The 10,042-nt window shown below is 45.7% G+C and overlaps 1 long non-coding RNA gene across 11 annotated transcripts in view; it reads right to left on the bottom strand.

Moving 5' to 3' along the window:
* Positions 1–7,795: 7,795 nt before the first annotated feature.
* LOC140658201 (uncharacterized) overlaps positions 7,796–10,042 on the bottom strand; it is a 65,853-nt gene continuing 63,606 nt past the window's right edge. For all 11 annotated transcript variants that reach the window (XR_012044643.1, XR_012044636.1, XR_012044638.1 and 8 more), the window contains one exon: positions 7,796–8,173. This is a non-coding gene — a long non-coding RNA (uncharacterized lncRNA). The remainder of the gene's footprint in view (positions 8,174–10,042) is intronic.

Genomic DNA, 10,042 nt, shown 5'->3' with positions numbered 1-10,042 from the left:
TAACAATCTTGGTTTGCTAAATGAGGAGCAGGGGGAGAAATAAATCTGTAAAACTTGGGCAGCAAGTGGTTTTTTGATTCATGCTTACCTTGCACTAGACAAAAAGGCTGGTGAACTGTTAGCAAGGGCAATGTTAGCATGCCTCTTTCTGTGTCTGCAAATGGATAGCCTTGAGTTTTGGAGGACTGACTCTGAGCCTAAGAGCATCCCGCTTCCAGTTGTTCTTGGCAGGGCTTTTGTCCTGGTAAGGGCAGAGCACGCCACTGCAATCGCTGCCATCAGAACCGCGGGACTGCCAGCCACATCACACCACCACCACCATCATTTCCTACCGCTGCGCCTCCCCTGAAAGGGTACGTGTGCTGCTTGTACCTCTATAGCGTGTGCTCCTTTGCAGCAGTGTTTTCCGGCAACAGAAGGGAGAAGGGGCTGGGAGGGGGTTCAGTATAGCTGCACACCAAGGAGGAAGAAACCCACAGAAGCTATCTCATCAAAATGATTTCTTGTCAATTGCTAATTAACAAGAAATTAAGTGGAGGCCACATGTTCCGACATTGCCATGAAATGGCGTGCACCCGCCGGCACAAGGGAAAGGCCTGTAAACCTCAGGCAACGTAGAGCCCTTTCAGATGGCTGAGCTGCCCTGTGTGTGCAAGGAGGAACACGACAAATACAATACTAAATGGGCAGGTAAGGGACCGTGTAAGGAGCAGAGCTTCAGCCTGAAACCCAGGACCTCGCTCCGTGTGATCGGCGCAATGCTTTCCAGGAAATTCCCACCCAACCATCATCTTCATTCATTGACGTGCTGCAGGCCAGCCACTCCAGCAGCACTCGCAGTCGGAGTGCAATGTCCCTGCAGCGTGCGACACGCTACCAGGAACGCCGCTGCAGAGAAAGCAGCAAGAGGTATGTTTGGGAGGTTACCAACAGATCCTGTTGTAGCTCATTACTTGTGCACAATTCCGTGCATGTTAAATACTGCAAATATATAAAAACTATCCAACCACAACCCCCAAACCTCTGAAATGGATATGTCTTGCAGTGTCACCAGGTCGACAAGTTGATCCTGAATTTCTTTTTTAAAAAATATTTTATTTGCCAGCAGTGCGCTCTATGCTTCTTAATACATCCTACATAACTCAATCTCCTTTTGAAACAGAATAACTGAGTTTGAAAGAAAACATGACTTCGAAGATTAAGAGGTGGGATCAGAAGTAAGCCACCTGTCAGACAGGATAAGAACCTAGGAGTTTTTTCTTTGGATTTAACCAGTCATTTAAAATGTAATAGTCATATGTTTTAGTGTTCTCTATACGGTCTAATTTTAGAGTATTCGTACAAAATAAAAGGGTGCCTCACACTTAAAGCCATACTTTCAACTATTATCTTCTTCATTGCGCTAGCCAATAATGACAAGGAACCAGACTCTATTATAGTTATTTCTTGTCAGCAGCAATTTATTTATATTCAGAAGTCAAGGGAGATTTCTTTCTGAAAGCTGTCTCCACTCTGGCCCTAAATGGTCCGTAACTGCTTGGCCAGGCGAGGCACGTCATACGCACGCATCTGTCCTGGGAAGCCACATTCAGCCTGCTACGTGTGCACAGTATAGGTTTGCACAGGCACAAATAAATAGACCATTCTGTGCCTGCAGTCCTCAAATACAGGCATCTTTCCCCGTTTACACATTGTGCTGGGTGAGATAAACCTTGGCCCGGGTCCCTTTCCCAAGGCAGACCCTAGCTTAGGTGCCAGCTCCGAGCAAGGAGAGCAGAAGCCGCAGCAGCATCTCCCACAGGCTACGCAGGGCTTCTGGCGGGGTACAGCCCTAAGAAGAACAGAAATAAATAAGTTGTTGTCTGTGCAGTGATTCCAACGGAGAGAAGTGTCATTGCTGCTGCTAGTTAAAGGTTTCTATTTCTTAGAGCATTGTCATTGCCAGCATCCCATGAACAAGCAGCTAATTCTGTGTACCAAAGGCAGACTGGCAGGACACAGTATTTAAGAGGCATTTCTCTTTGAAAAATGTGCTTAGCTTTGCTATGAGACAATGCACTTGTGGCTGATGGACCCACGTGCGATTTGGCTGCAGCCCTTCTGCATGGCTCCATGGTGGAAGTCCCGAGCTCAGATCTACCTACAGGTTCACAAGACATACTACACTGCTGCTTAGACATTATTTTCCATAATGAGACTAGGATGAGAAATCTAGAATAGTTGGGGGTTTTATCCAGAAAGATCTCGCTTTGCCCTTAGGTATATTCCTTTTATATATATATATATATATATAAATAATATATATATATTTATATATAGGAAAAATAAACTAACCTTAGACATAACAATAGCTAAAAGCCATACTTCAAATTCTTATTCATTGTTATTGCTATTAAACGGCTGTTATTCATAACACAGCCCTACAGTACTTGGGATCTTAATCTCCTTTTGTGGCATAAAACGGTCCAAACAGCTGCTAAATGGAACAAAAGTGTAATCCATCAGTATCAATCTGAATAAACATAAACATCCCATTTCCTTGCAGACAAACATGGCACGGGCTGAGCAGCTTGCTTTGACCGTCACGATGATGCTGCCGGAGCTCTCACAGCCTGGAAAACTGGGGTGTTAACCTGAGCCTGGCACACGGCACTCCGTTTTGGGGAGTTTGGGGGATGTGAACAGAACGCATCGTGTCTGCGCTTGTTTGGGAGTTGGAGGCGGGGAAAGACGAATTTGTGAGGCTGAGTGCCGCTGGCAGAGCTGCGGGCTGCGAGTCTGCTGCGGGCAGTGGTGCTTCACAGCCCTAGTGCTGGCTGCCCCGCAGCTCACGCCTGCTCAGAAGAGCACTTTGCAGCGATCCAGGGTATGGGAAGAGCGTCTCAGCTGCAACCAGAGCATGAAAACCCCAGCAGAAAAGAGTTCTCCTTGCATCTGCTGTACAAGAAACCACAGCTCAGCCATTTTCTCCATGAGGTATAGCAGGAGAGTGGCCGGGGTGTGCCCAGCACGGTCCTTGAGCCAAAACTGAGGGGACCCCAGCTGACTGCCTGGGCACCGGACCACAGCTCAGCCGGGCTTTTGCAGGGGGCAGAGAGCTTTTAGTGCCTTTCCACTGTGCAGCCACCCACCCTGCCCCACCAGCACGGGCTAGCGTCTGTCCCCGGGCAAGCTGACATATTTCTAAGAACTGCCAGGGAAGGGACCCTTTTAGGTAACAAAAATTAAAAGTGGAAGCTATTGGCATGAGGTTCCTCTTGAGACCACACTGCCGAGTACTTTCTAAGGCCCTTCCTCCACAGCAGCAGCACTTGCCAGCATCCTCCTGGCAGCTTGGAAATGACCATGACTGGAGGAAGAGGATGATCAGAAAAGTCTGGTTTTAAGAAGCAGAAATGCTTTCTCTGATTGAATTTGAAAGTTATAAACCTGAAACTAATCAAAAAAATGTTTCTCCCTTTGAGATGCACAGCTATTTTGACCACATGCGCATTTCTGTTCATCTCGGGTTCAAAGAAAAGCAGGCACTCGGCATTCAAATGCCACTTGGCCGACAGGTTGGGGTAGGATGGATGAGGCCATGCTTGTCAGCCCCATTCCAGTATGTCTCCTATATGCTGCACCTCTATATTGAGTGCATGAAAGTGAGCCTAGGGACAGCTAAAAAAAGGAGAATCAAATACATAGTCAGTAACTTAGCTGGAGACAGACTCCACAACTTGGGGATCTACTGGGGAAAAGGAAAGAGGGAAGGGTGGAAAGGAAAAATGATGGATCTGGAAAAGAACACGTTGTCTTCACCCCCAGATGACTGCTACTTCCATCAGCCTCCCTGAGCTGCTGCTTTGCGGTCTTCTGTACTTAGGTAAGGATAGGAGCATAGGCATGGATAGACACCACCATCAGGCACTTCCTCCAGAGCTCAGGGTTGCTAAAGTGACTCCAGAAACAAGAGCACTGTTTCCTAGCAAACGCCTGGCACCCCGAGACTGCCCAGTGACTTGCACTTTGCCGTGAGTTTCAAATGAGGTGGCAGCTGGCACTGTGTCTCCACTGTCTCCTCTGGAAAGTGCATTCCGGGTCTTGGCTTGCACTGTCAGCTGTGCCTCGGTCAAGCAGGGGTAGGGGTATTAGTATTCATTAATTTTGAGGCACATCACTGTGCCATCCAGGAGAAATCACTCAATATACAGCAAAGGAAATATTATGGTTTTGAGTCTGGGACTACATGGGAGTTCCTCTTTATCTAAACAGCCAGGCCTCTAAATCTTCCCTTGCAAAAGAAAATTATCAACAACGTGGCTTTGTTAATAACTAAAAGATTTTAGCATATCACAAGTGCGTGCAAAAACTCCATGTGCTTTTAGCTACCATCAGTCCAGACTCAGAGTCCCATTTGAATGTGATCTGCTGTATGAAAGTAATTGGAAAAATATGGCTAAAAATGTGTGTGTACACGTGCACATAAGAAAAGCAGCTTTCATTAAACAGCATTAAACATAGAAACATATGGCAGAAGATTTAAATCACAAAAGTTTCCTCTGATTTCCTACAACCAGCACTGCGTATATGGAATGGTACCTTGCTCGGCTTGCTTGTGTGCAGCACTGATACCGCCAAGCAAAGAGGTGAAGTCAAAAAAAGAGAGGTGGGCTGGAAATTTGGAGACTGACAACTGAGTATTGTGGATCTTCACTGTTCAAGTAGAAATCAGTGCCAAGTCGCTAGGAGACATCATCACTGGGGAAAACCATGAGACCTGTAAGAGGGAGACCTCCTCATTTGCTTGAAGCAGCTGTCAGTGCAAGATCTGGTGAAGATATAAACTGATTTATATCTTCATGGTGAAGATGTGAACTGATTTTTTGGTAATAAATGTGCACCTAGACAGTTAAGCACACCCTGGATTCCCTCTCAGTTTTCTGCCTGATGCTGATTGCTTGTACGTATGTCTGGACTCAGGTTGGTTTTAGAAAAGCAGTTGGAAGGGAAGAAAAATGCTTGCGAAGCTCAGAGGGCCAGAAGAGCGTCCCGGGCTGCCCACCCTGGTCAGACGGGTACGGTAAGGGCACTTCCCTTCCCAAAGGTGCTCAGATCCCCTGAGCCTGGCAAAAGTCTCAGCTGCAAGCGGGGTCAGGAGCTCAGGCTGTCCTGCTGGGGCGTTGCCTGCAGAAGCTTTCATCACCTTTTCTGCCACAAAACAGCTCCCGTCCACCACGATCTACTACCGACGGGCCACGTCCAGGTCTTCATCAGGAACAGACTTCGTGGCTCACCTCCCCGTTTCAGTTACTAGGAGGCCGTAAGAGGGGTAAGCAACGCATCAGGCCAGGCGAAGGAGACAGAGCAACGCACAGAGCGCTCCACTGCAGAGCAGCCACCTGCCCAGGGGACGTGCCCCGTGCTCAGCAGCGATGCACAAACGCCTGAGGGACCACGGGCAAATCCGCTGCCGCGGGGGCAGCTCTTTTCAAAGCCCAGCTTGTGCATGCACTGTTACAAACCCGGCAATCAACTTAACCCCACGTAAGCGATTAAACTGCATCTAATCCCGTTTGTTTACTCTCAGGGAGCCCACACCGCCGCCCCCCGCCCCCCGCCCCGGCCTGCTGAACTGGAGGGATGCAAAAGCAGAGGTGCCATGCTGCTGCGCAATGCAACGTATCCTGTTTACAGTACGAGAGAATTAGCCAATCTGCCTGTTTACGCATGATGTTAGCTGGCCTGCTGCTGTAATGGGAGTGCAAAGATCATGGGTTTAGTCTGTAATGTGTTTAACTTGTTTGTTTTGAGGCTAAATTACCAGACCTTTCTGTTAGGGAAAAAGAGAATTATTTTTAAGGGACCTCTGTAGCATGAACCCAGAGGTCAGACATGGCCTTTGAATGTAGCTTGTGACTAGCTAAGGTTCAAGTGTGACACTTGAAAGATAATGTGTAGTGGCCACCAAAAAGGCAGTTAATATGTGCCGCGGTTTAGCCCCAGTTGGCAACCAAGCCCCACACTGCCTCTCGCTCACCCTCCCACCCAGTGGGATGGGGGAGAGAATCTGCAGGGCAAAAGTAAGAAAACTCATGGGTTGAGATAAGAACAGTTTAATAATAATAATAATATAACAACAACAACAACAACAACAATAATAATAAATTGTAATGAAAAGGAAAATAATGAGAGAAAGAGGGGAACAAAACCCAAGAAAAAAACAAGTGATGCAACCGCTCACCTCCCACTGACTGACACCCAGCCCGTCCCCGAGCAGCAATCGCTGCCCCCCAGCCAACTGCCCCCAGTTTCTATACTGGGCATGACACCATAAGGTATGGAACAGCCCTTGGGCCAGTTTGGCTGTGCCCCCTCCCAGCTCCTTGTGCGCCTGGCAGAGCAGGGGAAGCTGAAAAGTCCTTGACCAGTGTAAGCACTGCTCAGCAACAACTAAAACATCCATGTGGTATCAACATTATTCTCATATTAAACCCAAAACACAGCACTATACCAGCTACTGGAAAGAAAACTAACTCTATCATCTCAGCCGAAAGCAGGACAATATCACAAAGGACATTTTAATTAAAAGGTATTAATTCATTACATCGCTCACAGACAAGCACGTGCTCCATGCACCACGCTCTCTGCACGTGTGTGGCAGCAGCAGCCCCATGCCCAGCGCTCCTGGCTTGGACTGTACAGACGAGCTTCGGCTTCAGGCTGGCCAGGCAACACAGCCGAGGGATACAGTCAAACTGCAGACTGCAGCAAACTGCAGCACTGCAGCGGGACCCTGTGCCTGCGGAAGCTTGTATTTCCCCATGAAAGAAATATAAAGCAAAAAAAAAAAAGTCCTCTGAATGGCTTTGGCATCAGCCTCTGTTTTGCAATCGCTCCTTCCCAAAGGAGACCTTTCCTGCTTAGCTGAAGGTTTACAACCTTCATGTCTTGCCTTTTTTCTTTTCTTTTCTTTTCTTTTCTTTTCTTTTCTTTTCTTTTCTTTTCTTTTCTTTTCTTTTCTTTTCTTTTCTTTTCTTTTCTTTTCTTTTCTTTTCTTTTCTTTTCTTTTCTTTTCTTTCTTTTCTTTTCTTTTCTCTTTTCTTTTCTTTTCTTTTCTTTTCTTTTCTTTTCTTTTCTTTTCTTTTCTTTTCTTTTCTTTTCTTTTCTTTTCTTTTCTTTTCTTTTCTTTTCTTTTCTTTTCTTTTCTTTTCTTTTCTTTTCTTTTCTTTTCTTTTCTTTTCTTTTCTTTTCTTTTCTTTTCTTTTCTTTTCTTTTCTTTTCTTTTCTTTTCTTTTCTTTTCTTTTCTTTTCTTTTCTTTTCTTTTCTTTTCTTTTCTTTTCTTTTCTTTTCTTTTCTTTTCTTTTCTTTTCTTTTCTTTTCTTTTCTTTTCTTTTCTTTTCTTTTCTTTTCTTTTCTTTTCTTTTCTTTTCTTTTCCTTTCCTCTCCTCTCCTCTCCTCTCCTCTCCTCTCCTCTCCTCTCCTCTCCTCTCCTCTCCTCTCCTCTCCTCTCCTCTCCTCTCCTCTCCTCTTGTCTCTCCTCTCCTCTCCTCTCCTCTCCTCTCCTCTCCTCTCCTCTCCTCTCCTCTCCTCTCTCTCTCTCTCTCTCCTCTCCTCTCCTCTCCTCTCCTCTCTTCTCTCTTCTCTCTTCTCTTCTCTTCTCTTCTCTTCTCTTCTCTTCTCTTCTCTTCTCTTCTCTTCTCTTCTCTTCTCTTCTCTTCTCTTCTCTTCTCTTCTCTTCTCTTCTCTTCTCTTCTCTTCTCTTCTCTTCTCTTCTCTTCCCTTCCCTTCCCTTCCCTTCCCTTCCCTTCCCTTCCCTTCCCTTCCCTTCTCCTCTTCTTCTCTCTTCTTTTTTTTCGCCATCTGTGTATCGGGCAGTTGTTTCTGTGAATGGTCCCAGTAGGTTCAGTGAAATCTCGTGCAGCAGACAGTACAAGCAGGTCAGAGGAAGGGTTTCCAGCAATTGCTTTTTGGGTTCAGAAGGAGCGCTCCCCCATGGGACCATCTACAAGAGGCACCAGCTCAGCCAAGGGCAGGAGACTCGGCCGGTGACAGTCAGCAAACACAGCAAAGCCTGAGTGCCGTGAGCACATTGCTTCAGAGGGAGTCAGTCGGTTCCAAAGCAGTGCCATGGATGTGGGGCGCGGAGTGCCCCATAACCACGGCAGGGAGAGGGTCAGGCCAGAGCAGCAACTGCAGAAGAGAAAGAGAGGAACATGCAATCTTTGGAGGGGGAAAATATGCAGTTCATATAATGGCCCTACAATGTATAATGTTTAGAAACATGAAACCAACAGGGCCAATAGGTTTTTTTAATTGGGAGTGTAGAGTTTTATTATTTAAAAGGTTTTATAAAGGAGTTCTAAATAGACCATGGAATTGCTATAGCAGTTTTTTTTCTGTTGGAAATTACTCAGCCATTTGGTTTCTATTTTTGCAAAAAGCACAAGCCTTTTGAACAATCATTTGATATGCTTGTTGATGCATCACAAAAAGGAGATATGCTTTGAATTCTCCTTAAAAACCCCATGTAAACACAAGGCTTATGTATAATTACAACAAAATACCATCTCCTTATTGAGTGCTTTCACATGTAATTTCCTCTCTGACTACTGCATGTAAACACACTTATTGTATTTGGGAAACTCCCAAATCTCAGGCACAATCAGGATCAATAGCTCAGCAAAGGCAAATTATAGTTTAAAATGTCCATGTTTTGCAACAAGATGCCTAGATGGTAAGAGAGGAAGAAAGAAAGAGGCATTTTAACATAGACGGGTGGTTGGATGGCCCCATTTTCCACTCCTTTGTGTCACAGGATCACACCACACCCACCCACAGCATCCTCCACGCCCAGGGACCACTGGTCCACAGGCTGTAAGACAGACATCCAGGCACGGGAGTGTAATTTCAGACAGACAAGGGCATTTGCCTCTCTGTCCCGTAAACTGTCCCCTAAATTTCTCTTTCTTTTTGTAAAGACAAGACAACGTCTTCCACCCATTGGGGTTGTGTTCATTTTTCTTGTGTGTTTGTTTCCCTAAAGCAGTGGGAGGCTGTAAGGGGTTGGAGCTCAGTGGCTGCTGCCACCCCAGGCCTGCAGCCGTGCCGTGCCGGATCCTGACCCGCTCCCGGCTGCACCGCCATCACCGCCCCAGAACGAGCTGAAGGAAGGGGCTTCCTGGGAGACTTTTTATTAGGAACACCATAAAGAGATAAGCAACAGCACCAAGACATTGCACAGGTGAGAAGAAATAGCAACTAGTATAAAATTCAACATGACAAAAGACTGTAAGAAAATTATTAATTACCACTAAAATAAGTGGATTGTCTTGGTTTCCCATGGTGCACACAGCACATTTCTGTGCATAGAGTCAATCACTGTATAATTCCCTTTTGCTTCCCCCCAGAAGCCAGCCAAAATGCTGTATGTGCTTTCCATTTCTTGATCTTCAGTGTCCCCGGGGAGACTTGCAAGGTCTTTTTAGTTTAGCACATAAACCATTACCACCTTCTTCCCCACAGCTGGGCCTTCTGGACAAATTGTTGAAAGTCTAAATCCTATTAATTTGTAGATGAATAGCCATGAAATTATCTTAGGAAAGTTCTAAGGTACTATTTGTACCCCTAAGACCATTTATGGTTATAATGGTTATATGGTTATAACCATCTTTATGGTTACAATTTTCCTCTGCTGAAATTGATATTAAAATTTAAACTAGATAGAGTTCCATCTGTACCTGAAGGCAACACAAGATTGGGTTTCTGCTTCTTCAAAGCCCTTCAGCTTCCCCTATGCTGAATTACACAGCTCTGGGCTGAGCACAACAGGGGATTAATGCCACTTGGACTCTGCCAGTATTGCAATACAGCAGAGCATATCTAGCTTTATCCACATACAGGCAATCACATCACTGGAGTGCACAATATTGTCGTCAAGCAAAAGAGCTGCGTAATGTGAGTGTCCTGTAAAAATGGCATGAAGGCAAGCTGAAGTGGTTTTCCCCTCAACTTTCTGTATATTTTTTATTTTCAAATGTTTCTGCTATGCCCTGATTTATC

The sequence above is a fragment of the Ciconia boyciana genome, chromosome 11 (genome assembly GCF_034638445.1).
Source record: "Ciconia boyciana chromosome 11, ASM3463844v1, whole genome shotgun sequence".
Classification (NCBI taxonomy): Eukaryota; Metazoa; Chordata; class Aves; order Ciconiiformes; family Ciconiidae; genus Ciconia; species Ciconia boyciana.
The sequence above is the reverse complement of the archived record's forward strand: the minus strand, read 5'-3'. Positions and strand labels throughout refer to the sequence as shown.